The sequence below is a fragment of the Spea bombifrons genome, chromosome 5 (genome assembly GCF_027358695.1).
Source record: "Spea bombifrons isolate aSpeBom1 chromosome 5, aSpeBom1.2.pri, whole genome shotgun sequence".
Taxonomy (NCBI): Eukaryota; Metazoa; Chordata; class Amphibia; order Anura; family Pelobatidae; genus Spea; species Spea bombifrons.
Window position 1 is genome coordinate 3,763,387 of NC_071091.1, and position 15,124 is coordinate 3,778,510.

The window sequence follows — 15,124 nt, forward strand, 5'->3', positions numbered from 1 at the left end:
TTTATACTGAGATTTATACTGAGATACTTTATTTTCCGTCAGGCTGATGATGCAAGCGGATGATGTCAGAATCCATCTTGGCTGAGGCCGGGTGCTGATGGAGCAGTGAGGATCACTTGTTCCGGATCGCAAGCAGCAGAGGAGATCCCTTCTACTGATCTAGATAAAATCTCCCTGCTTCGCTGCAGGAGCAGTGAGTGAGCGACTGTCGGTGACCAGATCACCTGAATTCAAGCAGGCATTGCCGGTGACCCTGAGAATTCTAAAGTCTTCACTGCACTATATAGATGCCGGCACCGCGCTTGGCTTGTTCATAGATAGGCGAATTAGTGGACTGCCTGGGTGACTATAATTGGATTGAACTAAATCCAGGGTTTTATTAGTGAAAAAGAGTTACCTACATTTCCGTGACATTAGATTTAAAGGGACAGCACAGCTTTATAAAAATCCCTTATAGTGAAAAGCAGAATTGAGACATTTATATGTCGTAACTCGCATTGTGCTTAAAAAAATAAGCTTGACCTCAGAGGTCCGTTATTCTGCTTATTCGAAAACAGAAGGTCCTTCGAGTTCAGCCTCTCCAAGCTATTCCTAATTACATAAAAAAACAAACCTTCAAGCGCATAAAATTGTTGGTCAGAAAATAATCTTCATGACAGCGTGTGCCGTCAACAACTTTTAAATGACCCCACGTACCCCTGAATAAAAAAAAACAATCCAATGTATTCCTAAAATCTCGATGGGTAGTAAATTCCAGAGCTTTACGGCTCTTATCACACAGAATGTCCCTTCTTTGTTTAAAATAGGACTGCAGCTCCCGCAACATGAAAAGGTGACCATATCAAGAAAAATATGTGTGCGACTTTTAGAATGAGGACCTAAAGCCATGTGAAAAAGTGCATCCTCTTTGAATTCTATGGTTTTACATGGCTTCTCCATTTTGGCTTTATTTTTGTTGAATAAATCATACCACGGTGTAATGTGTCACATGTGGCTCATCTGAGATTGGATTTTCCTATTTTTTAGACCTGCTAAGGAATGGATAATTGTTATTATGTCCTGATATGTAAAACCATAAAATACAAAGAGGGGTTTCTTTCTTTGGGATGAACTGGAACAGAGATTGCGAGCCGGGGCGTCAGTGCCTGACCTCACAAACGCTCTACTGGATGAACGGGCAAAAATCCCACAGCAACTCCCCAAAATCTTGTGGAAATCCTTCCCAGAAGAGCGGAAGCCGTTATATCTGCAAAAGGGGGACCAACTTCATATTAATGTCTATGTATTTAGAATGTGATGTCATCAAAGTCCCTGTTGGGTCAATGGTCAGGTGTCCCAATACTTTTGTCCATATAGTGTATATCATAAAAACCCACTTAAGAACTTAGTATCGTTTTTTAAGCAAAATGTCGTATTTAAAACCATTACTTTCTTTTTGGCTCAGTGAGCCAATATAGATTTTTTTTATTGGCTTAAATTATGAGTATTGCCGGGGTTTAGAGTGTTAGAGTGTTAGATTGTTGCCGTTCCAACTCCATTTCCTCTCTCTGTTCTTCCTGCAAATTTCTTTCACTTCCTCACATTTGAGGATCATTCAAGCAAATAAAATGCATTTATATCCATATTCAGTTAACATTTTTTTAAACTAAAAAATATTACTGTTACACATTTATATGTTGTGTGTCTCTTTTGATTAGAACAAACTTTTCCAAGATTCAACATGTTTCCTTTTCTTTTTTTTCAATGTTACTTCCCTGAGTTTCAGTGTTTGTTTTCTTAATCTCCAGGCAATTGGGTGACGCCCACTCCCCACCCAGGCTCTGCCCGCCCCCCACCCAGGCTCTGCCCACTCCCCATCTACTACAATGTACTCCCCACCTACTTCCCACCCACTTCTGCCGTCAGCACCCTATATGAAGACACCCCTCCAGAAGAGGGCGACCTGATCACAGGATGTTCCCAGGTATGCTTGTCTCTTATCCAATGATAAGTTTGGGATAAGCATACCTGGGAGCATCCGGGCTCCAGCTACCCGGAGCCCTCCCTTTTTCGGGGTGCGGGTAGGCGGTCCTGCTGACGTTGGTGGGCGGTCCCGCTGACGTTTGCCTGAAAAGGTGGTCAGAGGGGAAGTGGGCGGGGAGTGGGGCGGGGAGTGGGGAGTGGGGCGGGGAGTGGGGCGTGTCATGGCGCTGCTCCCGCGACCCGGAGATAAAAAGATGTGATCCTAAATACTATCAGCCATAAGAGAGCTTTTATCTGATTCTCCTCCCGATCCCGGCCCTCCGTGTCTAAAATGCAGCCTCTTCTAGTTCGGTCTACGGACTTGCATTGAGTAAATTGAGTAGCGGGCGACCCTGGGGGTCCGATAGCCCAAGACGAACAATCCCCGGATCCGTCACTGAGTGGTGGTGGGGTTTTGAAGGTGTGTGTGGGGGGGCACCTGTGACATCCCAGTTATGGCTCCATTCGTGTTCCATTGTACCGTTTTGTGGCTCACTCGTGGTTTTTTACGTCCTTCATGTGGTTTCGAAATGTCTCGAAGACGAGCGGTCTCTAAGGAATCTGGATTGTTGTGAAGATCGGTGGAGATCTTTGGTCAGCGCTGATACGCGGCGGGCCCATTTATCACCGATACAATGAGGTTAATGTAGCGCGCAAGACACACAGAACGAGAGATAAAGGAGAGATCACGCGATACGCGGCGTGTTTAGAATCATCTGTCGGGAGCCGTGAACATCGCCGGTGTTATTACAGAAAATTACCCCACAGGCAAATGTAGCGAAGATACAAAAAAACGTACCGGCTGATAAGCATCGATCGCTCGGCCCGTCTTAATTTAGTCCTGGCTGTTTCACTGCTGGAAATCTATGCCATGTACCAACCACTCCAGTCAAGTTCTTCTTTAAAGGGACAGTTAAATGTCCCGGCAAACGATTCCAAGGAATAATACCCTGTGAGGACTTTAATATACATTATTGAAAAAGTTAAAAAGACTTCTCATGCTGAGGGAGAAGCTGCAGTCCCCCAAATCCTCCGTGGTCCAACGATCCTTCAAGTAGCCAATCAGAAGTCCCCTTAAAATCAATGTCATCGCTGTGCATGCAAACAGGAGGGTCTGTGTTCCATAATACATATTTAATGCTGGGTAAGTTTAGATTTAGCTATACATGATGCAGGGCCAGCGCTTCCCGCAGAAGAAACTCACAAGGGGAGAGCCCTTCTTAATGTATAGAGAAGTCAGTGAGTTCAAAGGGTCTATGATTTGCCGTATGATAACCACCGAAAGGTACGAGGGAGCGCACGCGACCCACCAGTTACGCTGTCCACAATCACCCATCCCAATCAATAGGAGCAGCGAATGCGCATGCACGCGGGGGTCTCTTTAGACCCACGGGGAATCATTACTTATTGATTTTTCTACTTTTCATGAACCGACGCCCCCCCCCTCGCAGAAACGCCAACGCCTGCGTTTTTTTGTAAACTTCCGACGCTCGCTTGCTAACCTCCGACGTGATCCACCTATAGCCGGGGGACTTTTACTAATTATCTTAAGCCCATAATTGGCCAAGTCTTAACAATTTAGCTTATTCATCAACGTAATTTTATAATTGAGCAATTAACCCACCAGTGGAGGAATCTGCCAACAGTTCTATTAAGAGCCGGCAGATTCAGTACCATGCCATACCTTCCAACTCTCCCGTTCTCCAAGACACAGTCTCCATTTCTGTGCACCATCCTGTTCAGCCTTATCTCACCTAACCAGCCACACAGACCTCAGTCGCAGCCCCCACGTGGCCCCTTTGTGAGGTATCAAGACTGGTACCCCTCACAATGGGTAAGGTATTTGCCCTTGGCCCCGTTTATAGCACCGCCGACTATATCACCACCAGCTACCCTCTTCGGGATGTAAGTGGGCGTGGCTACTGACATGACTGGGAGGTCCCGTTGGCATCAATGGGCGGTCTGCTGATGTTGGTGGGGCGGTCCTGCTGACATCAGTGGGCGTAGCCCCAAAATGCAGAAAAATCAAGCGTCAGAGGAGGGCAAGTGGGCGGGGATTGGGAGGGGCCTCGACGCTGAGATCCTCCGGGGCGACCCAGAGACCCGGAGAAGCAGAGCCTCACCCGGAGTCTCTGAGTTATGCCTATTATTATAACCTTTATTTGTGTTATTTTGGGGTAGAAAATTAAAATGTGCAACGGAAAAAATAAACAAATAAAATATTGAAATCAGAAATCTCAGAAATGTATCATTCGCTCGGAATATGTATGTATTATATATATATATAATATAATATAATATATATGTATTTCTTTGGCATAGGAAGTAAAACGCGAGCCCCATAAGGAAACAATCAAAATCCTGTTTTGTCTGTTATTTGGCAGAACATTTGTACTCACCGCAAACATCAACAAGAAAAAAAAACATAGAAGCGACGAGGGATCGGCTAATCAGGATGAACCGAAAAGAGTCGGTCAAATGGCAAAAAAGTTATGATGTTTCAAATGACCTCATAAATAAAAAATGTGTTTTTGAAAAGAAACAGATGCAGAGACGGGGTTCTTTCGCTTTCAGAATTTCCCTTATTTCAACACATTCCCCCCCCAAAAAAAAAACTCAAAAAAAAAATATATGTCTTCAAATAAATACCCCTCCCGACCAGACTTCAAATACAGGATTGATTCCAAAACATTCCGAGGGAATCTTTACAAAGAGTGACGAGCGGATCTGGCCGACGCGTTTCGCCGGAGAATCCCGAATGTATGATTGTGATTTTGAAAAGCTATTTTAGGACGCGTGCGGAGTCAGGGGGGGGCAACGTATTTCATCACGTTTCTCATAAACCTCCAAGGACGTTTGGTTAATGATGTATTTTGATTGGCTGCATCGTAAACTATTCACTAAATGCCGGGAAATCTGACCTTTAAACTTTTTTTCCTCTTATTATATCGGGATCGAATTAATATAAAATACTTGAAGGACAGCTATCTGTCATACACACTAATCAGCATTATCACCCTCGGCCCCATTCGGCCCCCGGCTAGCCTGTCCGTTTCTCCTGCTGTCAAGATTTAAACCTTAATCAGTCGTTGCTCTTGTCTTAGATTCAGGAGCCGTATGTCTATTCCATGCGTGTTTAATACCCTCACTATATTACCCTCTACCACCTCTGCTGGGTGGCTGTTCCACTTATCTACCACCTCCTTGCGTGTCTTCAGAAGAAGTCCTGACCAGCTCTTATGGTTTCCCTAAGCTTTTCGGTCCACAGTATTGTTCAAAAAATCCCTGTTTCTGGTTTATTTACAGTTTAATGTCAGGCAGCCGATCGATCACATTATGCATGATTGATTAACAACAACTCGTTCGGAGCGATTAGCGCGAAAAAACCGATTGTACAGATTGGCTTCAGATTCTGTGTACAAAAATGTTACTCTTCCTCTGTTTAGCTTCTCAGAGGGGGGGGGGTTGTATTAAAAATGTCCACTTTACCGAGTATTATTCTCAATCACAATACATATTAAACATCAACAATCGTCAGCGTTCAAGAACAGTTTATCCTTTAATGTAACCGATATCAATCTTGATGCGTTGTTGCGAATAAACGCCAGGTGCAGTTGTAGTTAATTGTTTTTTTAGTTTTTTTTTTTAGCAGTTTCAGAACTTTAAAAGCGACGGCCAAAACCCCAGGGTCGTGAATTAGGGCTAAAAGTGCCCAGGGCAGGATCCAGGGTCCCATCCTGTGTTGGCATCGCAGCGGAAAGGGTTGCGTTGCCTCTAAGGTGGCACCCTGCTGGGAGAACTGCCCCTCTTGTCCCATGGATGGTATGGCCCTGGTCAACCCTCTTATTATTATTATTTTCATTGTTGGCAAGGAATATCAAACCCCCCCCCCCCATGCACAGTCTCCCTGATCCCTTTAGAGCGTTTCTCTGTAGATTCACCCCCATTGATGATATCCTTGCCCATTTACCAGGCTTCTACGCGGTCGTCCAACTGGGGTCATCACTGAATCCGTCGGCAGTGGAAGGAATGCACGTGGCGCTTTCAAAGTACATTGCCGGTGTCTGTACATGCGCGTGAACTCATAAACCTCACTGAGACACATGTGGATAACTCAAGGCAGTTTCTGGTGACTTGGTTTGGACTCCTTAAGGACGAGACATTCTTTACTGAACCTAAAGCATAGGAGCCTGGAGCCGACTCCTTTATATTCTATTCCCAAATCCAAACTCCCTATTGGTGCTTGTCTCCCTTCTGCATAACAGCGGAAATCCCTGCTTGGAAACAGGTGAACATCTTTATTCCCTGACTACTGGCGGTTTTCACGAGGGCCGTTATTGGAACCATTTGGTTGCCACCATTGGCACATCACTCCGGTAGAACATGTATGATGGCCAATTACAGGGTTCATATCTGAAGAGTCTCGGGGTCATTCCATGTAGATGGCCCCCGAGAGCCTCCATGGGACCATTAAAAGATTCCATTGTTGGGTTTATAAAGGTAGGCAACGCTCTTAATTATTCTCTACTTTGGGGGGGGGGTTGTACTGTAGAGGCTATTTGAATGTTCGAGGACAACACAGCAGAGAGAATGTTCAAACACAAAAGCTCTAGATAATATAATATATAATATAACGCCCGTCGTATAATACATCGTGCTAACCTCTGACAATGGACTCGCCACTGACAAAACATGTTTACAGCAACACCGAGGGCCCAGTGTTCCGGACCGGGGCTCGCTTTCATAAGCACCTCTCTTCATTATCAAAATTGTTCAGCAAAATAAAATGAAAACTAAAAATATCTGTACGCAAGCCGCGTATTGTAATCATATAAAGTTCAAGTGCCCCACAACAAAATCACATGGAAGATAATTATATTAATAACTAAAATATACTCTGTACCAAAGTACGCGTAGAAAAAAAAAATATTAATAACATTCGATTCCCGTCTTTTATTATATTTATTATATTTATAATAGGATTATTTTCACGTTATTAATCAGAGTCGAAGTAAGTCATAGGTTGGGAGGGTTAAGAAGGATGCTGGTACCCATGGGAGAAAATAGTGATTAAATTGAACTATTTAATATTAATAGTTAATTAAAAACATTTATTAAGTATTTTGTATTGCTTTGTTGACTGACAAACACAGATAAACAAAGATAAAGACTTTGAACAGTAATAACTAATTAACCAAAGTTTTAGTGTAAAAATTAGGGGTTTTTTTTCCTTGAAATTGTGTAGATAAATAGTTAATAAAAGTGTGCAGAGAAATTTAGGAGATTCTGCATATAAATTAGATATGATCTTTGACGTTAATAAATGCAAGGTTATGCATTTGGGGACATAAAAACGTGTAAAAGAAAAGTGACGCTGATCTTATGTAGAATTTAGGAAGCAGGTAGAAAAATGTGGGATTCAGCCGACTATTTACCACCAAAGCCAACTGATAACTGATTTTATGGGATGTACGGAAATTCTGACCACATTCAATTTTATAGATAGAAAATGCTGATTTACATGTTAGAATCTTTATATACAGATTTACCTATTTGCCTAAAATAAAGCATATTACATTACACAATGTTTGCTATAGAATACTTGTGACTGTTTTTTTTTGGGGGGGGGTGTTACATATATTTTTATTCATTAATAGTAATAGGTAAAAAAAATGTTTTCAAAAATATTGTGCTGTTTGTTGTAGTTTTTATATATATATCTGGTATCGGTTATCTGAGCCCCGATCTACTAGACAAACACCCTGACTTCTTCTGTGGGGAACAATAGAATGGCTCGGTCTTAATCACCCAGTCCAACACGCTGACTAATGAATGTCTATGGAGGAAGGGACTTCATTGGCATTGCCATAAAGCATCATCTCAGTGTGGTGCTTGTCACATGACTTACAATAGCAGCCATCAGGTCTGCAGATAAGTTTTGCTGGAATAAGATGAGATAAAATCAGGTTTTTGTTGATGCCGACCTATATCCTCGCCATTTATGTGACCATGTTTAAGTATAAATACATGAAATACTGCGTTAAAGGTACATTATTCCGGTCATCCTATTGTTTGCATCAGATCCTATTACTCGTGTCATCATCATCATCTGCTCTGCGCCACCAGCTACTCTCCGAAGACTTTATGTTTTTTTCTTAAACTATGATAAGTAAACGTTATACCTTATTTTTTTTTTTATAGACAATATGTTGTGTGTCTCGCTTGCTTAATTTAAACTTAGGATATTTCCAAAAATGGTCATTTATATCAAGCAGTTCTGGCATAGAATGGTAAATATTTGAGGAACATTCCATTTCCACAAAGGATTACTCCAAAAATCGATTGGAGTCAAGTGAAATTTTGGAAAGAGCAGGAGTGGAACCCAAGAACGGAGCCGGTTAACTGCTCAATATGCAGCACGCAGAGTAATCAGCAAACGGGTACAAAGCCTGTAATAAGCATAAGCCGGTTCAGGACTCGAGAGAACCAGCAAGGTCAAGGCAAGTCGAGTCAGGAAACCAGAGAAGTAGCGAGGTCAAGGCAAGCCGGGTCAGGACTCAAGAGAACCAGCAGGGTCAAGTCAAGCCGGGTCAGAAAAGCAGAAGATCAACGAGATCAAGGCAAGCTAGATCAGGGCAACAGAGAATCCAGCAAGGTCAACGAAGGCTGGGCCAGAAAACCAAGAGACAAGAGAACCTGAACCCCACAAGACGGTAACCATCTTGAAGTAGCTGGAACGTTCAAAATCAACTAGAAAGGGGAAAGCATAGTCAAGTGACCTCAGTAACGCTGGCACCGCCAGATGACGATGGGCAGGGAGTCTTCGGTGCATGTGCGCATCATGTCATGACATCATATGGGAGAAGCAGCCAGCAATTTCCTTCCATCATGGAGAAACTGAAGGGGATCTGGCACCCCACACGACGCAAGGACCAGGTCAAGTCAAGACTGTCATGGTGGACCTTTACTGTGGATCTACTTATATGAGAATTAAACCACACAATGTAAGTCCAGAAGAGGAAAAACAATTGGTTTGATGGGTTCATTGTAGTACACTTAGCTTAAAAAAATGAAAAAGTACAAGTTTTTAACATTGACCCAAAAGCGATTAACTTTCACACCTTTCACAAAGCCTGACGCTGCTAATCCACGCAAACACCGCACCTGCATTCATTTACAAAAAATCTTTAAACCTCGTTTTCTGGCGACAACTCTGCATTGTGCCTTTGCTGACCCACAACACACATGGCGCATTCGGTTACAACAACGGCCACCGCAATTTATTAGCAAAAGGTGACGCGGTGTGTATCGCCAGTAATGTAACAAAACATTTGGTCCGTTGGTTTCCCCCCCAATGTGTTGCCTAGTAACCAGCAGCAAACAGGGTACGTAGGAAGGGTGGAAGGAAACCATATAACAATGTCTCCAACTCATGGCCAGTAGACAAAGTTGCGATGAGGATCAGTAATATACGTTTTTAATTGTATTCTCTTTCTTTATTCACCTCTTTCTCTTTTTTTTATGGGTTCTTCTAGTGAGAAGCATGAGTGAGTGGCAAACATGGCTACTTGGCAGACTTGGTGTGGCGGGTCAAGGTCTGGCCTTCTCGAATATTGGCTTATGGCCCGGCCAAGGTTAGCTGGTCAACCTCCTAGCACCAAAGGATTTGGTTATGCCAGTAAGTGGGCTGCGTACGCGTTTCACCCTGGTGGCATGCGCAATAAGTATGTCCTGCGCGATATGTCAACCAGCTTGGAAGCCATGTTTGAAGTATATAGAAAAATAAATTACAGATAAAACATTTTACTCAACCTTACGGCCGCCATATAATTTTTTTGCCATTCTCATAGACTTAACTTCGAGAAAAAAACATTATCAAAAGGGGACACAAAAATATAAAAATGTTTTTAAAATGATGTTTTTTTCAATTAGTTGTATGAAAAAAATGAACACCATTAAGCAGTGCCCCCCCCAAAAAAATTAAGGATGATTATCGACCTTTGATATTATAAAATATTTGCACACCTGAGTATTTTCCAGATGTTTTGGAATCTAAAAAGTCTATTTTCTGGCAAATAATGGTAAATATATATTCCAGTCCAGATGACCGTTCCATTTCCACGGTGATTACTCCAAAATAGTCAAAATTGAGAACTTTTGACTGATTATTTGTTATCATGCAGGTGTCCTGGGATTTTTCTGCAGATCTGCTCATATAATATTATATATAATAACGACACAAACTATCCAGGGAGAAATTCATTCGCTGGGTTCTTTGTAATACCTTAAAAAAAAAAAAAAAAAAAAAAGACTGATTAAGGTTTTTACATCAAGAGAAACGGGCAGACGAGACGGGGGCCGAATGGGGGCCGATCTGCCTGTAGATTCTGTGTCTTTATTTTCCAGGATGATAATTTAATTCTGAAACGACAAAGTGAAGTACATTTGGGAGTAAAGAACGTAAAGCGTTCATAGAAGAATAGCGGTATCCATGGCTGCCGAAATCCATGGTCTCTATGGGTCAAATGTCTGTTACAAAGCTCGTCGCTACTGGTCTTGGCCAACGAGTCGCCCTCTTCGTGTTTACAAAGATCTTCAAACACAGTTTTCTCCTGACACCCCTGCATTGTGCCGCTGTTGACCCAGCCATTGAGCTCTAACAATACCCAACGCGTTTTATTAATGAGGAGTGACATCATGAGTATTGTCAGTAATGTTCCAAAATATCACGCGTTGTTGCTTAGTAAACAGTAGCAGACGCTCGGCTTTCCACCGAGATGTATAGCTCTAGAGCAGGGGTGTCCAAGCCGCGGCCCTCCGTCTGCTGCAGGACTGCATCTCCCATAATGCTCTTTCAGCTAAGGCCCTGGCAGAGGAGTATGGGAGACGTAGTCCTGCAGCAGCTGGAGGGCCGCAGGTTGGACACCCCTGTCTTCACACCTTTTATCATATAAAACACGTATCGTTGGGCTTGTCTTTGGAGATTCAGCCAACAATTTGTTTCTCAGGTTCCATAAACCACCAAAAAAAAAAAATTATAATTTTCACTAAATAGTGACATTAATAGACTTTTTTTTTAAACTTCCTCTGTCGTCGACGGAAAATATCCCAATATCACATATCATACATTGTGTCCAAGCACAGGAAATCTTCCACTGATATTTTACCGTTACGTTTATTTTCCAGAATCTAATTTCATAAATAGTGTATAATATATAATAAATAATATATTTTATATATATATATATATATAATTATATACATATATATTATATCTAGATTATATCTATTATATTTTTTACATGCGAAGAAAATAAACGCTCACGAAACAAAGTGAAATCAGATTATTCACCGGCGGCGAGTCTTTCGATGAGCGATCCCCGCTGATCGGAGGTAATCCGACCCAACTGGTTGACTTTCTAAGGAAACGAATGATTGTTAAACTAATAACAGATCCCTGTGTATTTAAGAACCGAAGCTTGATTAGTTTAAAGAATGTTAATACCGGAAAATGGTACAGTTTAAAAAAAAAAAAAAAAAAGTTAAAAAAATGTAAAAAATGTCATTAACGGGCCTGTAGTTAATCATGTGCTGGCAAGTTATCCGTTACTTTGTAATTCAGCAGAAACATGTGTATAGTATGTGTATAGTATGTGTATAGTATGTGTATAGTATGTGCATAGTATGTGCATAGGATGTGTATAGGATGTGTATAGTATGTGTATAGTATGTATATAATATGTGTATAATATGTGTATAGTATGTGTATAGTATGTGTATAGTTTACGTGTAGAGATTCCAGCTCAGATATTGAATCGATGACTGATCTGAAGCTACGCTGTCATGTGAAATATCCTTAATGCGAGATATCTGAGGCACGATCTATGATTTTTTATTTTATAGTATAGGTTTTTCAACAATTTTTAGCCTTTGAACGATCTAATGTTTTCAGGCAGCCGCATATTCGCCATAATTTCTCGTTATATTACTGTATACAGCGCTGGGGGTTATATTACTGTATACAGCGCTGGGGGGTTATATTACTGTATACAGCGCTGGGGGTTATATTACTGTATACAGCGCTGGGGGTTATATTACTGTATACAGCGCTGGGGGTTATATTACTGTATACAGCGCTGGGGGTTATATTACTGTATACAGTGCTGGGGGTTATATTACTGTATACAGTGCTGGGGGTTATATTACTGTATACAGCGCTGGGGGGTTATATTACTGTATACAGTGCTGGGGGGTTATTACTGTATACAGCGCTGGGGGTTATATTACTGTATACAGTGCTGGGGGTTATATTACTGTATACAGCGCTGGGGGGTTATATTACTGTATACAGCGCTGGGAGTTATATTACTGTATACAGCGCTGGGGGTTATATTACTGTATACGGTGCTGGGGGTTATATTACTGTATACAGCGCTGGGGGGGTTATATTACTGTATACAGCGCTGGGGGGTTACATTACTGTATACAGCGCTGGGGGGGTTATATTACTGTATACAGCGCTGGGGGTTATATTACTGTATACAGCGCTGGGGGTTATATTACTGTATACAGCGCTGGGGGGTTATATTACTGTATACAGCGCTGGGGGTTATATTACTGTATACAGCGCTGGGGGGTTATATTACTGTATACAGCGCTGGGGGTTATATTACTGTATACAGCGCTGGGTGGTTATATTACTGTATACAGCGCTGGGGGGTTATATTACTGTATACAGCACTGGGGGGTTATATTACTGTATACAGCGCTGGGGGGTTATATTACTGTATACAGCGCTGGGGGAGTTATATTACTGTATACAGTGCTGGGGGTTATATTACTGTATACAGCGCTGGGGGTTATATTACTGTATAAAGCGCAGGGGGTTATTTTCAAGCAGAAAGTTATTTTTGCACGGGATTTCCCCAGCAGGTATCCGCGGTTATATTTGGATTATTTGCTGTGTTCATAGATGAACTCGTTGATGCTGAAAGCTGTGAAGGCTCCGCTTTAAGAAAACTTCACTTAATTAAAGTTATTAAACCGAAACAACAACTGCTTCTATTTTCACATCTCAGGCAGCCGTAACTCATCCTTCTCCATGCACTCACTCATCGCGTCTTCGTACCGGCAGATAAATCAGGATCTATCTCCTTGCAATGTTTGGATAGCGTTCCAGACCTGCCTGAACATCCCCAGCAATGTAAATCTTTTTATTCCGGATTGATCTCCCTAAATATTGTATTATTCTTATATATTTCAAATAAATATTTCAGAAAATGGACAAAACTGGTGCGGTTTAAATTGATATATTTACATTTTTTTCTCCCTTGTTTAAGCTCCAATACAATTTATGTTGCTTATTTTTTAAAGCATTTTCAGTGTTCATATTTCCAGAATGATATAATCACAATATATATATATATAATATCTCTCCAAAATAAGATACATTGTATATAAAATTAAAAAAAGTAATCACTTTTTTTAAAAATATATATTTCTTAGAAATATACAGATGAATAAAAATGAAGATTTAAAAAAAAAACAAACATTTTTATATTCTTTTCAAAGCTCAGAAAGTAAAAAAAAATTAAAAAAAAGTATTGTTAGTAGCAATGTTTGTGGATTCCTCGAATGTCTCTGTCTCTCTCTTTTTTTTCGGTGGTTTTTTTTCTATAATTTAGAAAATTGAGTAAACTAGAAAAAAAAATAGATTGTCAAAATAAAAGGTCCAGCAAACAGCATGGTAAACACTCATTATAAGTGATCTAGAATGCTCGTTGTCGGTTAATAGCGTCTGTATCCAGAGAAGGTCTTCTGCTCTAGAACACTGTCTACTCTAGAACACAAGTATTGACCCGTCTTCAAACCGGAAGTCAAGCACACAGGTTGGGAAAGTGTTAATTTTGACCCAGGGCACTCATTTCTTCTAGAACTGCATTTCTCTACCACCTGCTTGGGTAGTACCGATCTAGAACTGTGAAGACTACTAAAACTAAACTATCGGGATGATAGATACAGCAGAGCCATAATTAGGGTTCTTGGTGGCTCTTCTGGAAGCAGGAACGGAACCACTGCTATCTGGTGGCCCAAGTGCGTCCATCACCTTGCAATGCATGGGGCAGCTGCACCTCTTGCCCCATGGAAGTTATGACCCATATGCCCTAATGCCCCAAAACTACAAAGATGTCTTAAATTTTTTTTAAAAAAAATCCTAATTTCTTCAATTAAATCTCGGGACCATTATTTTTCATACATTTAATTTATATTTTTTCCATTTTCCGTGGATTTAGCCCTGTAATCTGTGTTAAAAGACGGCCAGTAAATTCCATCTTTACATTAAAGCAGATCCGTTATTTTTTTGCCAAATACTATATTTTACTATTCCTTGCAAAAAGTTAACACAGGATATCATTAAATTTACAGATTAATATAATTTTAGGCTTGCTTTTTTTAATGTAAAATACTTTTAATGTTAATACTTTATTAGCGATTGTGATTTTTTTTTTTAATATTCAGAATCACTAATATATTATATAAGGCTGATATTTAATAACGAGTGGAGATTTTGATAACCAATGAATATGTTGATGACTTTTATGAAATTTCAAGCAAAAACAAATAAAAAAAAAATATACTAAGCCCCTAAAAAATATTTATCTATAAATTTAATGACATATGTTAACTTTTTTTTTGCAAGGAATTGTAAAATATAGTATTTGGCAAAAATGACGGATCTGCTTTAATGTAAAGATGGAATTTAATGGCCGCCTCTTAACACAGATTACAGGGCTAAATCCACGTGTCTCAAATACGGGGAGAATATTGTTGTTGTGGTTTTTTTTGTTGAATTCAGGGCCGTTTGGTCTCTTACGGGGTTTCTGTTTTGTGTCTCCAATAGTTAATGAGGACGTCATTTTAATTAGAAGGAGAAAAAGCCTTGGAAAATAGAAAGGTCGCTTTGAGGTGAGAACGCTGCCCTTTATAGACTTAATTATGATTAAAAGCACATTCCCCAAATTCAGAAATTACACGTAAAGTGATATAAAATAAATGTTGCCTTTTCTGTAGTCATGATGAAAGAAAACAAAACGAGGCTTATTTGGTCAACCTCTTTTATTCC